Raw genomic sequence first — 15,682 nt, forward strand, 5'->3', positions numbered from 1 at the left:
ATTGTGGCAACACAAGGGCTTCAGTTTACTTGTGGTGCCTATGTTTCGTAATTTTAATAAGCTGTCGTATTCTGAGCAAGTGTGTCAATGTGGTTCTGGTAAAATAGACACCCTTCAACATTCTCTATTCAGCTGTGACCTGCTCAACGTGGCAACAGAGAGATGGATAAAACCTTTTATCCAGGATGCTAGTTGTGAACTGGATAATTTGAGGTTTCTTTTAGCAGGGGTTGATTTTAATATTATATTGGCAGTTGCCAAGTTTTTCCCCAGGTGATTAAGATGAAAAATTATTAGTTTTTGATTGTTTATGCAGATATATATGAATGTATGTTTTCCCTTTTGGTCGTAGCCTTTTATGCATGGCTGTTTCCCTCACGGTGACTCCTCCAATGACTTCAGGTCTTTGTTTTGACTATGCATGCCGTTTCCCACCATCAGAGGTCACCTCACTGTCCCTCTGTGTTTCCCGGTGTTTTGCCCGTGTTTTCAAATTCAAGATAAAACAGGTCCCTGAAAACATGGGCAAAACGTGAGGAAACGCAGGGGGAGACTGAGGCGACCTCTGATGGTGGGAAACGGCATGCGTAATCAAAGACCCGAAGTCATCGGAGGGGTGACCGAGAGGGAAACAGCCATGCATAAAAGACCTACGTGTGACACTGTTCAGAGTCAATTTGGCTGTATGAGCAGTATCATTAAGGTAAGTTTCATATTTTTAATTACATTTTATATTTAGCCTTCCTTCCATCATACAACTCAAAATTACACAATTCCTTAGAGCTCACCTATCCATGGCCAACCTTCTCAGTGCAAGCTCCACTTCTATCCCTTTTACCAAACTCTCTGTATAAAACATTTGCACCTGGAGATCTTTGCTATAAAGAACAACAGCTCTAAATGTTTATAAAAAGTGTGAGGAAGTGGGGGGGGGAAACAAGGAAAATGATTCTATGGAAAGTACTAATGGTGGCTGAGAAAGTGGGGGAAGGGGCAGGAATCCTTCCTCAAGGAATCATGTTAACTTGCCAGAGCATTATAATATGATCCACCAAAGCTGGGATCATCTTACAAAACCCAGAGAATGTTATGGGTAGAAGGCAGTTCCTCTCCTGGTGACATAATCAGAGACGAATGTGTCCTGGCCTGGTTTTGCTTACTGTATATGTCCATGCTAATTTAAAGAGCATAAATAACTGTAAGGGTATTAATACATTTCTTGGGAACAACTATAAACTGCTTTGGGGATTCAGAAGAGGAAACTAAATCTGAGTCCTTGACATTATGGGATTTATGAAGGATGAATGGGAAATGTGAGGAATTAAACCTTAGTAGGAACGTGTTTTTTTTAACCTGCCAAGTTTTGATCTTCATATGCAGAGTGTTTATAGAAACATTGATTGGTGCAGTGAATACCTAGAGAGGAACAGGAAACCGGTTGCCTTCCTACCCCTGTGGTATAATTTGATAATTAATGATACATTTAACCAATCATCCACAAAAGGGATGACAGAGCACCGAGCTGTAAAATGTAATTCTTCCTCATATGATAAAACGTGGTGGAAAATATAACACAGAAAACCTGGTCTGCATCTGATGCAAGAATCTTTTGTATGAATCTGGTTGATAAAGATGTGTTTGCTTAAGAAGAAGAGGACAACAGCCTGGTCCATAAGGAAATGTTTAGATTTAAATTCACTTAACTCCGTTGAAGTGAAATGGCACTAAGGCTGTAATCTTATATACATTTACTTGGAGTTACCAAAAACAAAAGAGCTGTAGTAATTTTTAAGGGCTTTTTGGTAGATATTGGACTTTATTTTGAACTTGTAAATGTTACTGTAGAAAAAAATATGGACATATGAAGCTGCTATACACTATAAGACTATTTGTCTGTTTATTCTAGAATTGCCACACTTCAATCAAAGGCCTTTCCTACCTAAGGCCCCTTTCAATTGGCAATCCAAGTGTAGGGGAGGGGCCGAGGCTCAGTGGTAGAGCATCTGCTTGGCATACAGAAGGTCCCAGGTTCAATCTCTGATATCTCCAGTTAGACTAGGCAGGTAGGTGATGTGAAAAACCCCTGCATGAGACCCTGGAGAGCCGCTGCCAGTCTGAGTTGACAATACTGACTTGGATGGACCGAGGGTCTGATTCAGTAGAAGGCAGCTTCACATGTTCATGTGTTTGATCCCAAGGATTAAATCCAGCACTCTATTTTTGCAAAGCAGGTGTATTCTACTACAGAGCTACCATCTTCCACAAATGTCATTCAAACCACTGTAAAATATGTGACTGCAAGCCGTGGTGGATTGCATTCCTAACAAAAAACAAAATGTATATGAGTGGGGGGGGGAGGGAAGAGCATTTGACTGTGCTGAGAGTGTGGCTGTGACTGACACAGCGTAGGTGGTGGGCTGATTTAAGAGTACCTAGCGACCGAACAGGACTTATTTTAGGACTATTAAAATTCCTATGAAATTATGCAAAGAATCCAAGTGATAAAATTACTGAAGTCAGGGTACATAATGCAATACCACACAGGAAACCTGTATGCATGGCTACAAAAATGGATATGTGATTCACTGATTTTATTGAATATGTATGAGATGGTAGCTATATTCCAACATCACCTTTTTTTGCAATTATATAACTGTCTCCTGATTTCACCCGAAGCCCTTTTGTTGGTGCTTAAATAGAAACAGCAGTTTTGTACAGTAATATATTGTCTAGACCACATGCACTAATTTATTCTTTTTTTTACCCAGAAATTCAGACATTAGTCTTAAATGTCTAAGGGCAGAGGTGAATCAATTACCCCCCCTCCCCCCAAAATGCAGTAAAAGCTGCTGCAGTCCAAGGTGTCCAGACAGAGCTAAGACAGAGCAAGACATTCAACATCATTATTCACTCATGTTCAAAATGTTTCACCCTACATATGTCCTGCCATTTGAAACAAGAAACCTCAGCCAGGTCAACCAAACCCAGCAGCATCCTTCCTTTATTGTCTGCCCCCTACTGCATCAGTTAAAAGAAAGCAAACAAACAAGGTACAAACATATGTAAATTAAAGTTTCCTTTAGTGACCCTGCCCTGTGCACCCATACCTTCAGAAGTCTGGTAGGTAAGCATGAGAGACAGGGCCTTCCCTGTTGTAGCACCAAAATTATTGAATTCTCTCTCCATACTGATTCCCCCTGGTGATGATCCTCTTGACTTTTAGGCACTAACAAAAACATTTGTATTTCTTTCTTTTCTATGTTATCTTTAAAAAAAACCTTTTATTTTGGGTCATGCTTATCAGTGGTCTTTGACCTATGTATTACTCTTTATTTATTTTATGTGATGTCTGAATTCTTTGGGAGCTATGCTGGTAAATTGTGTGGGGGTGGGTGGGGGAGGAGCTATAAATACCTTTCTATGTAAAAAACAACAGTATGTAAAAATACACCCTGGTTGCCTTCCAAAATATAGAGCGGCCAGTTACTGAGTGGAGCTAGACTGCCCAATTGCACCATAAAGGAAATTTAAGCAGATCTACCTCTGGGTGATCCTTGGTATTTTGAGATGTTGCTTATGTATTAGGAACCAAGTATTTAAGTGAAAAAGGCCTTAGGAGGCATTACTAAAACTAACAGCCTCTGAGGAATTCCAGACATCAGTCATTGCTTTGGCTGTTGTAGGAGTATGACATAATCAGAATTCCAATCGCCCGCAGGTTCTTTTTGTGCCGACTGACCTCTTTCCATCTAAATCCCTCCTCAACTGCACAAAGGACTGTACACATCTTTAAAAGACATTTAGGCCACAGAAAGCTGTAGCCACTCATCCACAATTTACCTTGATTGTTTTCCTTCCATGTGTTTTCTACCATGCCAGGGCCTTTGAGAGGACGGCCCGTCAAGCAGCCTTCCAAAAAAGCAAATCTTCACTTTAATCTTCTCCTCAACTGAATTAAGGGCAGTATCAGTCAACACGAAAAGGTGGCATGAGGCATACCTTTCTTGTTCTTAATGGCGACAGCAACAGCACACAGGAAAAACAACAGGACGTATGGAAACTCCATGCTAATCTTTGAATCATCAGAGTCATTAACATTTTATTTCTCAACTACAATTTGTGCTCAAATAACAGCTAGGGGGACCAGATGGAAAGGAGGGCAGGAATCTTCTCGTTGTAACAGTTTTATAGAAGAGGGAATTTCGGGAAATTGCGTGCATGCCTTGCCGAAACCCCTTATTCTGCACAGCTGGGAAAGGTACAAAAGTTCTGCCCTACAATGTAACACAAATTGTTGAACTGATGCCCAGGAGTGAAATAAAACGTGTGTCAGATTGAGCAGAAGAGAAATGCCATTCCTCCCCATCCCCATTACATTAATTTCCTTGTGAATCCAAAAATACTTTTCCCCTGGCTGTAAATGCATTTTAGTCAGAAATTCAGAGAATGGAACATTCCCCATCTCTGAATCTCTCTGCTGCACCTTCTGAATTTCTTCCTAGCAACACCATCACTGGGACCAGCAACTAGGGTTGCCAGCCTCCAGGTACTAGCTGGAGATCTCCTGCTGTTACAACTTATCTCCAGCCGATAGAGATCAATTCACCTGGAGAAAATGGCCTCTTTGGCCATTGGACTCTATGGCATTGAAGTCCCTCTCCTCCCCAAACCCCGCCCTCCTCAGGCTCCGCCCCAAAAATCTCCCACTGGTTGCCAAGAGGGACCTGGCAACCCTACTAGCCACGTCAGTCATACTATTTCAGATTCATACTCCTGTTCATCTTCTAACGTGATTTATGCCATCACATGCCAACAATGCCATTCCACCCTCTACACTGAACAAACAAGCCAGTCCCTGCAACAAAGATTGTGTGTGTGTGTGTGTGTGTGTTAAGTGCCGTCAAGTCGTTTCTGACTCATGGCGACCCTATGAATCAGTGTCCTCCAATGTGTCCTATCCTTAACACCCTTGCTCAGATCTTGCAAATTGAGGGCCGTGGCTTCCTTTATAGAATCAATCCATGTCTTGTTGGGTCTTCCTCTTTTTTTGCTGCCTTCAACTTTTCCTAGCATGATTGTCTTTTCCAGTGACTCTTCTCAAAGATTAAATGGACATAAGTCTGACAACAGAAACCACAACATTCAGAAACAACTGGGGGGGACACTTTAACCTTTCAGGACATTCAGTTGCTGATTTAAGAGTAGCAGTTCTCTTGCATAGGGATTTCAAAGGGAGATTAGAAAGAGAGACTGCTGAATTACAACTAATAATGAAGCTCAAGAAAATGCATTCTCATGGATTGAATAGAGATCTGTCTCATTACCAATGCTAATTTCTCCATGCCTACTGTGTGTGTCATGGCGACCCTGTGAATCAATGTCTTCCAAAGCTTCCTATCTTTAATAGCCTTGCTCAGGTCTTGCAAATGGAGGGCTGTGGCTTCCTTTATTGAGTCAATCCATCTCTTGTTGGGTCTTCCTCTTTTCCTGCTGCCTTCAACTTTTCCTAGCATGACTGTCTTCTCCAGTGACTATTTTTTTTTAAAGGTTTATTTTTATGATTAAGGGGATTCAGAAGGGAAAAGAAGGGAAGGGTGAAAACCGTTTGATATACAAAAACAATATAGCAGATTCAATAGAAAAATAAACTTAGTCGAATACAATACCATATAACAAGCATGAATATTAATCAAGTAAAATAAAAGTGTATTATACCGTTTGAAAACCCAGGAGTTATATGACGAATGGTTGGAACATAATGGATAAAACATTGCCTATTACTCATTCTAGTACTATTCGGTATATATCAATCATTTGATTAACTGGAAGTCATGTAAGTGTAAAATGATTCCCACTTTTCGTCAAATTGTAGGTTCGTTATGATTGGGGTTCAGCATAAAAGTCATTTTGGCCATACTGGCGTAGTCTAGCAGTTTTTCTTTCCAGTCTTCTATTTCGGGTATTTGCATTTGTTTCCAGGTTCTTGCAAGAACCAGTCTGGCTGCCGTTGTAGCATACTTAAAACATCATGAAATCTCGAAGGCAAATTTGATGGGACCATACTGAGCAGGAAATATTTAGGGTCTAGTGTTATCTTCGTTTTTGTTATTGTCTGTAATTCTTGTTGGATCTTTTTCCAGAACATTTGTAGTTTAGAACAAGTCCACCAAACATGAAAGTAAGAACCATCCGTTTCTTGACATTTCCAACAAGCGCCTTTCTTTCCGGAGGAAGTCATCTGTGAAATCATATTCTCCAGTGACTCTTGTCTTCTCATAATGTGACCAAAGTTTGATAGCCTCAGTTTAGTCATTTTAGCTTTTAGGGTCAGTTCAGGCTTGATTTGATCGATAACCCACTGATTTGTGTGGGGTTTTTTGGCAGTCCAACACTTTCCTCCAGCACCACATTTCAAAGGAATCTGCTTTCTATCACCTTTTTCCATTGTCCAGCTTTCACCACGCCTACAAGCCCTCTGCATATCACACCTAATCCAATCACACCTGCTAATGTCATTTACTTGTTTTTGAAATTTACATTGCCATTGTGTGTCTAATTCACTCTTCTCTACTTAAAGACAGATGGAATCAAATTCTAGCTGAATCTGAAGAAGTGAGCTGTATTTCATGAAAGCTCATACCCTGCCAGAAATTTTGTTAGCCTTTAAGGTGCTACTGGATTCTTGCTCTTTTCTACTGAATTTCTTCTTGTCATTACTTTTGTAAAGGCATAAACTATCCTGCAAGGGGGGAATGGCAACTTATACAAACAAGGGTTTATTTCCCCCCTTCCTGGCACGACTGCAGTATCTTAAATAGTTCATGCAGTAATTTTGCAGGCCAAATTTTTTGTTGGACCCTGACCTCGATGGCCCAGACTAGCCTGATGTCATCAGATCTTGGAAGCTAAGCAGGGCTGGCCCTGGTTAGTACTTGGATGGGAGACCACAAAGGGAAGTCAAGGGTTGCTCTGCAAAGGCCTACAGGGTCACAATAAATTAACTGAGACTTGATGGCACTTTCCACCACCAATCTGTGCTGCATGGTCTTGCTGGAAAAGGCTTCAGGGGTTGAATTTTTACCGGATGTACAACAGCAAAATACACGGGAACCTTGCTAGTGGGAAAATGGAAATTTTACTGACGTTAGCTCACTCATTTTTAAACAAATGTAATATTTGTGCCTTAAAAAAAAATATATACATATCATGAAAATAAACCCTCATATTCTATTTGTTCTTAGCTTACTCTTAGAACTAAGGTGAACAGCATGTACATTCATTCTTACAAAGTTTAAGAACTAATGCAATAGATACTTATAATATTGTTCAGTGTGAAGGCTTTTGATGCACACAGGTATCTTGCGTCACAAGCAAAGGAAACTTCCTTCTTCCCCAGGCAGAAGATCTTGTCTCCCAAATACCAAGAAAGAGACAGACTATGATTCACCATTATGAACTCTTTTATTGATTGTGGCTTGTATGGATTTATTATAATTAAGTTTGCCTAAGAGATTGTCAAGGGAAACATTTCAGAATCCCTCACAGATATTACAACTGCTTCTGAAGCAAGAACAACAACAACAGCAAAACCCCAAACCCTGCCAGGTCTAATGACATACTGAAAATATTTTTTATTTTGTTTTAAACCAGTGAGAAATTATCTAACACAGGGGTGGGGAACCCTTTTTCCTGCCAAGGGCCATTTGCACATTTATAACATCATTCAGGGGCCATACCAGGTGTAGATCTCCCGTGGGGGGGAGAGGCTAGGGTTGCCAGGTCTCCAGCCACCACCTGGAGGTTGGCAACCCCAGGGGAGGCCACGCAGAGAAGGCCTGGAGGGCGCCCCCGCTCCTCCCCCTCTCCTAGGCGGGAGGGCAGCCAGCGGTAGGCCCGAGCAAACGAGGTGCCAGGGGGATGCTGCCTGCAGGTCGATCAGCAAGGGAGGAAGGAAGGAAAACAGAGAAAACGGAAAAGGGAGAGAGGGAGAAAGAAATGGAAAGAGGAGGAGAAAGAAAAGGACAGAGGGAGACAAAGAAAGAGACAGAAAGAGAGGAAGAGAGAAAAGCCTTCCCCCACACACACACACCCCGGCCCCACGCGACCTGGCCCGGGCTCCATGCCCTCCCACCCCCAGAGTCTACAAAAGGCCCCCGGAAGCCCAATCGACTCCTGCGCGCATGCTCTGCCACCGGGAGCCGCGAGCCTTCCCCCCCCCTCGCTGCTCAATAGCCGACAGGCAGCAAGAGGGGCTTACAATGTGCCCCGGCGTTCCTGCACGCTGCGGCTATAGGGGGCAGCCTTGGGGGAAGCGTCCCTCCCCCTCCTCTCGCCAACCAACAGCTGTCAGTCGGAGGTCCAAAGGGCCCTGCAAGTTGTGGCCCCAAGAACACCCTCAGGGAGGGCCGCCCTGTGCCACGCCTCCGAGGCGGGGCCCTGGAGTTCCCGAGGACCACAAAAAATGTCATCGGGGGCCGCATACGGCCCCCGGGCCTGAGGTTCCCCATTCCTGATCTAACAGCACAGTCAAAACGTGTGGGTCTTATGTGTTGACTGTCTACTTCTCTCCTCTGCTTGGTAATAGTCCAGTGGTTGAAAACTATGGATGGAAATGTAGACCCTGCTTACATTGTTCTTTTCTTCCTGTGAGGTAAGTTAGGCTGGGAGCATGTAACTGGGCCAAGGTCACATAGCAAGCGTCCACGACTGAAGATTCGAACCTAGGTTATACTGTAAATAAGTTTAACTTTTCTGTTTGAAGTTAAACATTTTCATTTTTTGTGGAGCCAATACAGTCCTGTGAATAATGTCTGCCATTTGAATAGGGAACCTCTGAATTTTTTATCTGTTACATTTTTAACTTCCCTTTCTTCAAGGCACTCATGGGATTTCCCTTTTCCCCATTTTACACCTCACTAGCATTGCCAAGTCCCTCTTCACCACCAGCAGGAGGTTTTGGGGGCGGAACCTGAGGAGGGCGGAGTTTGGGGAGAGGAGGGACTTCAATGCCATAGAGTCCAATTGCCAATGCAGCCATTTTCTCCAGGTGAACTGACCTCTATCGGCTGGAGATCAGTTGTAATAGTAGGAGATCTCCAGCTAGTACCTGGAGGTTTCAATAAACATATATCTTCTAGAATATCCGCTGTTAATAAATACAAGTCCTAACATTTTATAGGAGAATCACCCTCCTAGAGGGGTACAATACATTCTATAAATAAACTGTAATCAGAATGCAGAGTTTGAAAGATCTTCTGCTCTGGACACAGAAGAAGGCCCACGTAGCCATATAACTCATGCAGAGTTTGACAATGCTGATTACGGTTTATTTATAGAATGATTTGTATTGTACCCCTCTAGGAGGGGGATTCTCTGATTCTCCTATAAAATGTTATGACTTGTACTTGTTAACAGTGGGTATTCTAGAAGATATATGCTTATTGAGATAGCATCTAATACATACAGTCACATTATTTTGTAGTTGTTTGGCCACAGTTGCTGTTTATTTTTATTTTTTGTATTCAGCTTGACTTTACAGCACAAGTGTTGTTGTTTTAAATATTTTTTTATTTTCCAAAACAAACAAAAACAAAAATATACATATACTTACATTCACACAGGTTTTACTCCTTCGGGGAGTTAATTTCACTTTAGATAATAGACATGTTATAGGTTGCTTAACTTGTTCATATGCTATAACAGTTTTGAACTATTCTACCTTACATCGTGTACATCTTATAATTTACTTAGCATGTTCATCTACTATAACAGTTTTTAACTATTTAACTAACTTTGGTAGCTGGACACTATGGCATTGAAGTCCCTCCCCAAACCCCGCCCTCCTCAGGCTCTGCCCCAAAAATCTCCCGCTGATAGCAAAGAAGGACCTGGTAACTACTCCAGGTACTAGCTGGAGATCTCCTGCTATTACAACTGATCTCCAGCCAATAGAGATCAGTTCACCTGGAGAAAATGGCCGCTTTGGCCATTGGACTCTATGGCATTGAAGTCCCTCCCCTCCCTAAACCTCACCCTCCTCAGGCTCTACCCCAAAAGCCTCCTGCCAGTGGCGAAGAGGGACCTGGGAAGCCTAATTTAAACATGACAAAGTTAAATAATGCACAATTTACATAGTAGGAGTATACTTACAGACAGTGCATAGCAGCATAGTCCACAGCCCATCCCTTTACCAAAGCATCTTTCTGAACCATTTGATTGTGGTACAGCCCTGTTACCTGTGTAAAAAAGCCATCCTGAATGATTCAATTTTGCATAATTGCAGAAAGCCAGGAGAGTGGGAGCTTTCCTAGCCTCATCAGGCTGGCCATTCTGTAAGGTGGGGGCCACAACAGAGAAAGCAGCTCCAGTACAGCTGTCATGGCAGAGCATAGGGAGAGAGGAGGTGCTGCTGATATACAAGACCAAGACAATAAGATGTTTTTTTTATGTGATAACTAATACCTTGAATTGAACCCGGTAACTGATGGGCAGCCAATGGAGTGACTGCTGAATGGGAGTAATAGCATTCTCCCCCTCGCTCCTGATAATAGCTGAACTGTGGCGTTCTACACCAACTGCAGTCTCTGAGCTGACTTCAAGGTGAGATCTAGGTAGAGTGCATTACAGTAGTCTTGTCCTGATGTTATGGTGGCAGGGATCCAGGGGGCCATGTCAAGGTAGGGGGCTATCTTGCAGGCTAGACTGAGTGGGAAGAAACAGTATTTTGCAGCTGCAGTAACTTGCTTCTCCAACAGCAATGTTGGATCTAGTATAACTCCCAGGGTCTTAACCAAGTCAGCCAAACCCCATCAAAAGCGGGAAGCACAATGTTCTTCTTCACAACCAGCATACTGTACTATACAAGTGAGCCCCTCCTCAGTTTTTCAAGTGAAGCACATGGGCGTTGGAGATTTCTGACCAACTGCTGCTTTTTGTATTTTCAATGGGATGCTTGCATATATTTTTGATTCTTTCCAGAATGCTCTGTCTGATACTAGCTAACCACAAGCTGTGCCCTGTGAAATAGCTACGCATCCAACAGACATCCTACACAAGATGTACACCAAAAGGCCATAACTCTATGGCCTGAAAAATATGTTTTTCTCCTCAGATTTTTTTTTTAACATCCAGCCTGATGAAGAGTTCAGGAGAATTGCCTGCACACCATTTTGTTTCATTTTGGTTTGCCTTAATAAACGGCATTAGGTGACTTTTCTTTCTGAATTTTGCTTTGGACCAACTCAGCTACCTTCCACCCAATACAAGTGATAATCACTGAACACTTTAGTATGGTGTATTTATTGAGAACAGGAGAAATACAATTAAGAGAAAATTCCTTATCTTTACCTATGTGGGCTTGTACACACGGGATTGGTAACTGCTTGATTATCACTTAGCAACCTTAAGTGCTTCAGCAGTTGTTGTAAGTGTTGATTTCATTTTGGATTCCGGTGGGCAGCTTTCACAGACTAAACTATCATAAAATCATAACCCTAGAAAATACTTCAAGGTCATCATTATTAGGAATTGTTTCCCAACAAGGGCATTTCTAGCACATGAAAACACATGAAACTGCTTTATACTGAGTTAGACCAATGGCCCATCAAGGTCAGTATTGTCTACTCTGACTTGCAGTATTTCTCCAGGGTCTCCAGCGGAGGTCTTTCACTTTACCTCCTACCCGATCCTTTTAACTGGAGATGCCCGGGATTGAACCTGGGACCTTCTACATGCAAAGCAGATGCTCTACCACTGAGCTACAGCACCTCCCAACTCATGTCTACGTCACACAGGAAGCAATTCTAAGTAGATTTACTAAGAAGCAAGTCTCATGTAATTCAGTGGGGCTTACTACTAGGAAACGGTCTTTAGGATTGCAGTCACAGTAACCCACTCTTGTAAGATTCATTTTATTATAATTTTGTGACCAATACAAGCTACTGTTTGAAACTGAACATTGATTAAAGACTATATATGCAACCACAGAAACAGAGAAGTCATAAAACTTGTCCCTGAAGGTTAAATGTGTGGAAATGGGCAGGTGAGACTTTTCATGGCATGGAAGTAAATATCTCCACCTGGTAAACAACATCCTATTAAGTCTTTATTAAAGCGACAGGGCATTTTTTCCTCCAGGGAGTTGGCAGCCCCGCAACAACAACCTGAGCAAATATTCCTGAGAATATTATTCTCCCATCTTGATAAATTAGGCAAAAACAGTGTTTTCTTGGGTCAACCACAGCAAATTGACAGTGAGAATGACTTAAAACTAAACAGATTTAGGATTCTATCATTCATTCCTTGGTCTATTTTTTAAATCTTTTATTTGTTTGTTATATATTTGTATCCTGAACAGATGGCCACTCCAAGGCTTTCCCCCTCCCCACATTAGTGCTCTTTATTAGATCCTTCTCACAAAGAATCCATACATGCAATGAACTCGTCAGAGCTGATATGATTCACTTTTGGTAATTTTGATAATGCAGACTATGATCTCAAAGGAAAAATTGTAAATCAATGCACTGCTGGACAGGAAGACAATTTGTGCATACAGAAAAGAAGAACACCATCACTGAATGGAAAGCTATGAGTTATCTGGCAGGAGAAATATAAATAAAATGAAGATGGAAGTCTGCAAGAGAATGCTATAAAGGGAATTACAAATATGTCTAGGCACAAGAGTCCCTTCTACTCTAGAGCATCTGTGGATGAAAAATATATAAACATTCCTTCTAAATTTACAGTATTTGAACAGAGCATAAAAGAATCCAAGGACTGGAGTCTAGTTCTATGAAAACAGATTTTCTCATCCTAATTCCCCACACATCTCTGGGACATTGCAAAGGGGATGGTGGGCTCTGGAAAACAGTCTTTTCTTATTTTCTCCATGCTGTAGCAAGTAGAGGCACCATGGCATAACTGGCTGCCCAGATTGTTTCAGAATGAACTCATTGAGAGGTGAGGAGACGTTAGCATTTGGGAGTGATCCAACGATTACATGTTCTTTCTGAAGTAGTACCATTGACTATGTTAGTAGAATCTTTATGTAGAAAGACAGAAATCTAGGAGTTCTGAATGTCTGCTAACAAGCCTAGTTTTTCATTTAATCTAAAGGCCATGGTGAACGGGGTCAAAAAAGTCCACTGACATCATAGGAATGCGCAGTGGCTGCATTTATTTATTTATTTACATCCTGCACTCTCAGTCTATTGATTCATAAAGTTGTTAGCCGCATTCACAAAACAATATCTTACAAGTACAACTCATAAGATTAAATAGCAAGGCAGTAAATTAAAACACATTTAAAATAATTAGCAACATTACCTAAAACCAGTTAAAAAAACCAAAACTGGTAAAACTGAATAAGTTGATAATAAAAAACAGACAGACATCAAGATAAAATAACTATAAAGGGTCAATGTAGCATGGTGTAGTGGTAACAATCCAAACAGAAGAGGTTGAGCTAGAAAATGCTAAAATTACAAATATATGAATTTTAATATGGTGCACAGTAAAGTGAAAAACATAAGGCCTATAACATAGGCAAGTTTTTAACAGTCAATAAATACATGAAAACTCATACACATTTGATGTAAAATCTTACAATAACCAGAGTAGGCCCTAATAAAGACCAAACGCGTTTCTGCCTAAAAAAGGCCTTCCTCAGTGGTCAGATGTAGATTTGTAGTCTAGTACACATCCTAATAATATAATCACACAAATCACAAAATCACACAAGGTTGGAAGAGACCACAAGGGCCATCAAGTCCAACCCCCTGCCATGCAGGATCCCACATAATGGTATCATAATGCATGGTAGAAAATTCATAAAAGCCCTTCTAGTATAATGAAGCTTCTTGTAAAGTTATTTATTCCTTGTATACCAGAACTTGGCTCCATGTCCCACCTTGTGTTTCATGCCGGGCTTCTAAGGATTTGTATACATCAGTGTGTTAGGTGAAATGGTTACAATGTCAGACTAGGATCTGGGAGACCCAGATTCAAATCCTCACTCTGCCATGGAAGCGCTCTGGGTAAACTTGAGTCAAACACTCTCAGCCTAACTCTCAGCCTATGAGGATAAAATAGAGAGGGGAATAATGAGAGAAAGGCTGGGTATAAATGAAGGAAATATACAAAGCAGATGAAAGTCCCAGATAAATAACTTTTTTAAATGTGGTATACATATACTGTTGTGTGACATATTGAAATCAGGTACCTTACCGCCACAGGCAAATTTATTTTGAAGGACTTCCCTTTAATATTGTTTCCCTTCTAGACAGTCTGGTTATATGCAGAAGGCCCCAGGTTCAATCCCTGACACTTGCAGTAAAAAAGATTAGCTTGTAGAGGTAATGAAAGACTTCACCTGAGACCCTGGACAGCTGCTGCCAGTCAGGAGTAAACAGTACTGACCTTGATAGACCAATGGCTTGACTCAGTATAAGGTAGCTCCCTGTGTTTATGGCTTCAGTGTTGTGTATATATATCAGTGTCCTGAAAAGATTAACAGTCTAGGTGTTTCAAGGGGCTTATTTAGGCAAAGACCACAAGGATTACTCAGAAAAATCAAATCAAAAGAGTTTCCATCTAGACATTAGGAAGAATTTTCTAACAGTCAGAGCAGTTCCTCAGTGGAACAGGCTTCCTCGGGAGGTGGTGAGCGCTCCTTCCCTGGAGGTTTTTAAGCAGAGGCTAGATGGCCATCTGTCAGCAATGCTGATTCTATGTCCTTAGGCAGATCATGAGAGGGAGGGCACCTTGGCCATCTTCTGGGCATGGAGTAGGGGTCACTGGGTGTGTGTGAGTGGGGGGAGGTAGTTGTGAATTTCCTGCATTGTGCAGGGGGTTGGGCTAGATGACCCCGGTGATCCCTTCCAACTCTACAATTCTATAGCCAACAGCCCAAGGGTGTGTAAATTACTCAGAAGTAAATCCCTCTGAGTTCAGAGAAGTCTACCTCCCCGCCAAGCGTTGCACATGTTAAGACGACCGCCTGAGCACGCTAGCGCCGCTCACTACGCCTCTGCTCGTTGCCATGCCGCCCTCTGACCTCATTTCTTGGCACTGTGATCTCCTCGGCCCCGCCCACCGCCGCCCTTTCGCTCAGCCTACCGCGGGAGCCCCGCCCACAGCACTGTGATCTAGGTCCCGCCCACCGCCGCCCTTTCGCTCAGCCTACCGCGGGAGCCCCGCCCACAGCACTGTGATCTCGGCCCCGCCCACCGCCGCCCTTTCGCTCAGCCTGCCGCGGAAGCCCCGCCCACAGCCCCTCAGCGTTTGAAAAACCGGGCGAGCTCACCCGAAGGCCCAGACAGGGGGGGCCGAACGCGAGAAAGAGGCGAGCGCTCAGTCGGGTTTAACCTTCCGGCGCCGAAATCAGACTCGCGTGGACAAAACCAGACGAGGCCCGAGGAGCCGGGGTCAGGGAGCGGGTCGAAACCCCCCCCCCGCCACTAACTGCCTTTCTTTTCTTGGTCGTCGTCCCCTCCTTTCCGTGCCTGCAGTGGACTGCGCCCGGCGCGCGCGTCACCCATTGTTTACAAACCAACCGCAGCACCGACAACAGTGTTTTGGGGAGCGAGCGCGCCCGAGAGAGGAGCGACGCTTCGTTGGCGGCGGCGGCGGTGGGAGGAGGAGGAGCGGCGTGTGCTGCCGAGCCCGAGCGGGAGCAGCGTGTGCG

The sequence above is a fragment of the Euleptes europaea genome, chromosome 8, assembly GCF_029931775.1.
Source record: "Euleptes europaea isolate rEulEur1 chromosome 8, rEulEur1.hap1, whole genome shotgun sequence".
Taxonomy (NCBI): domain Eukaryota; kingdom Metazoa; phylum Chordata; class Lepidosauria; order Squamata; family Sphaerodactylidae; genus Euleptes; species Euleptes europaea.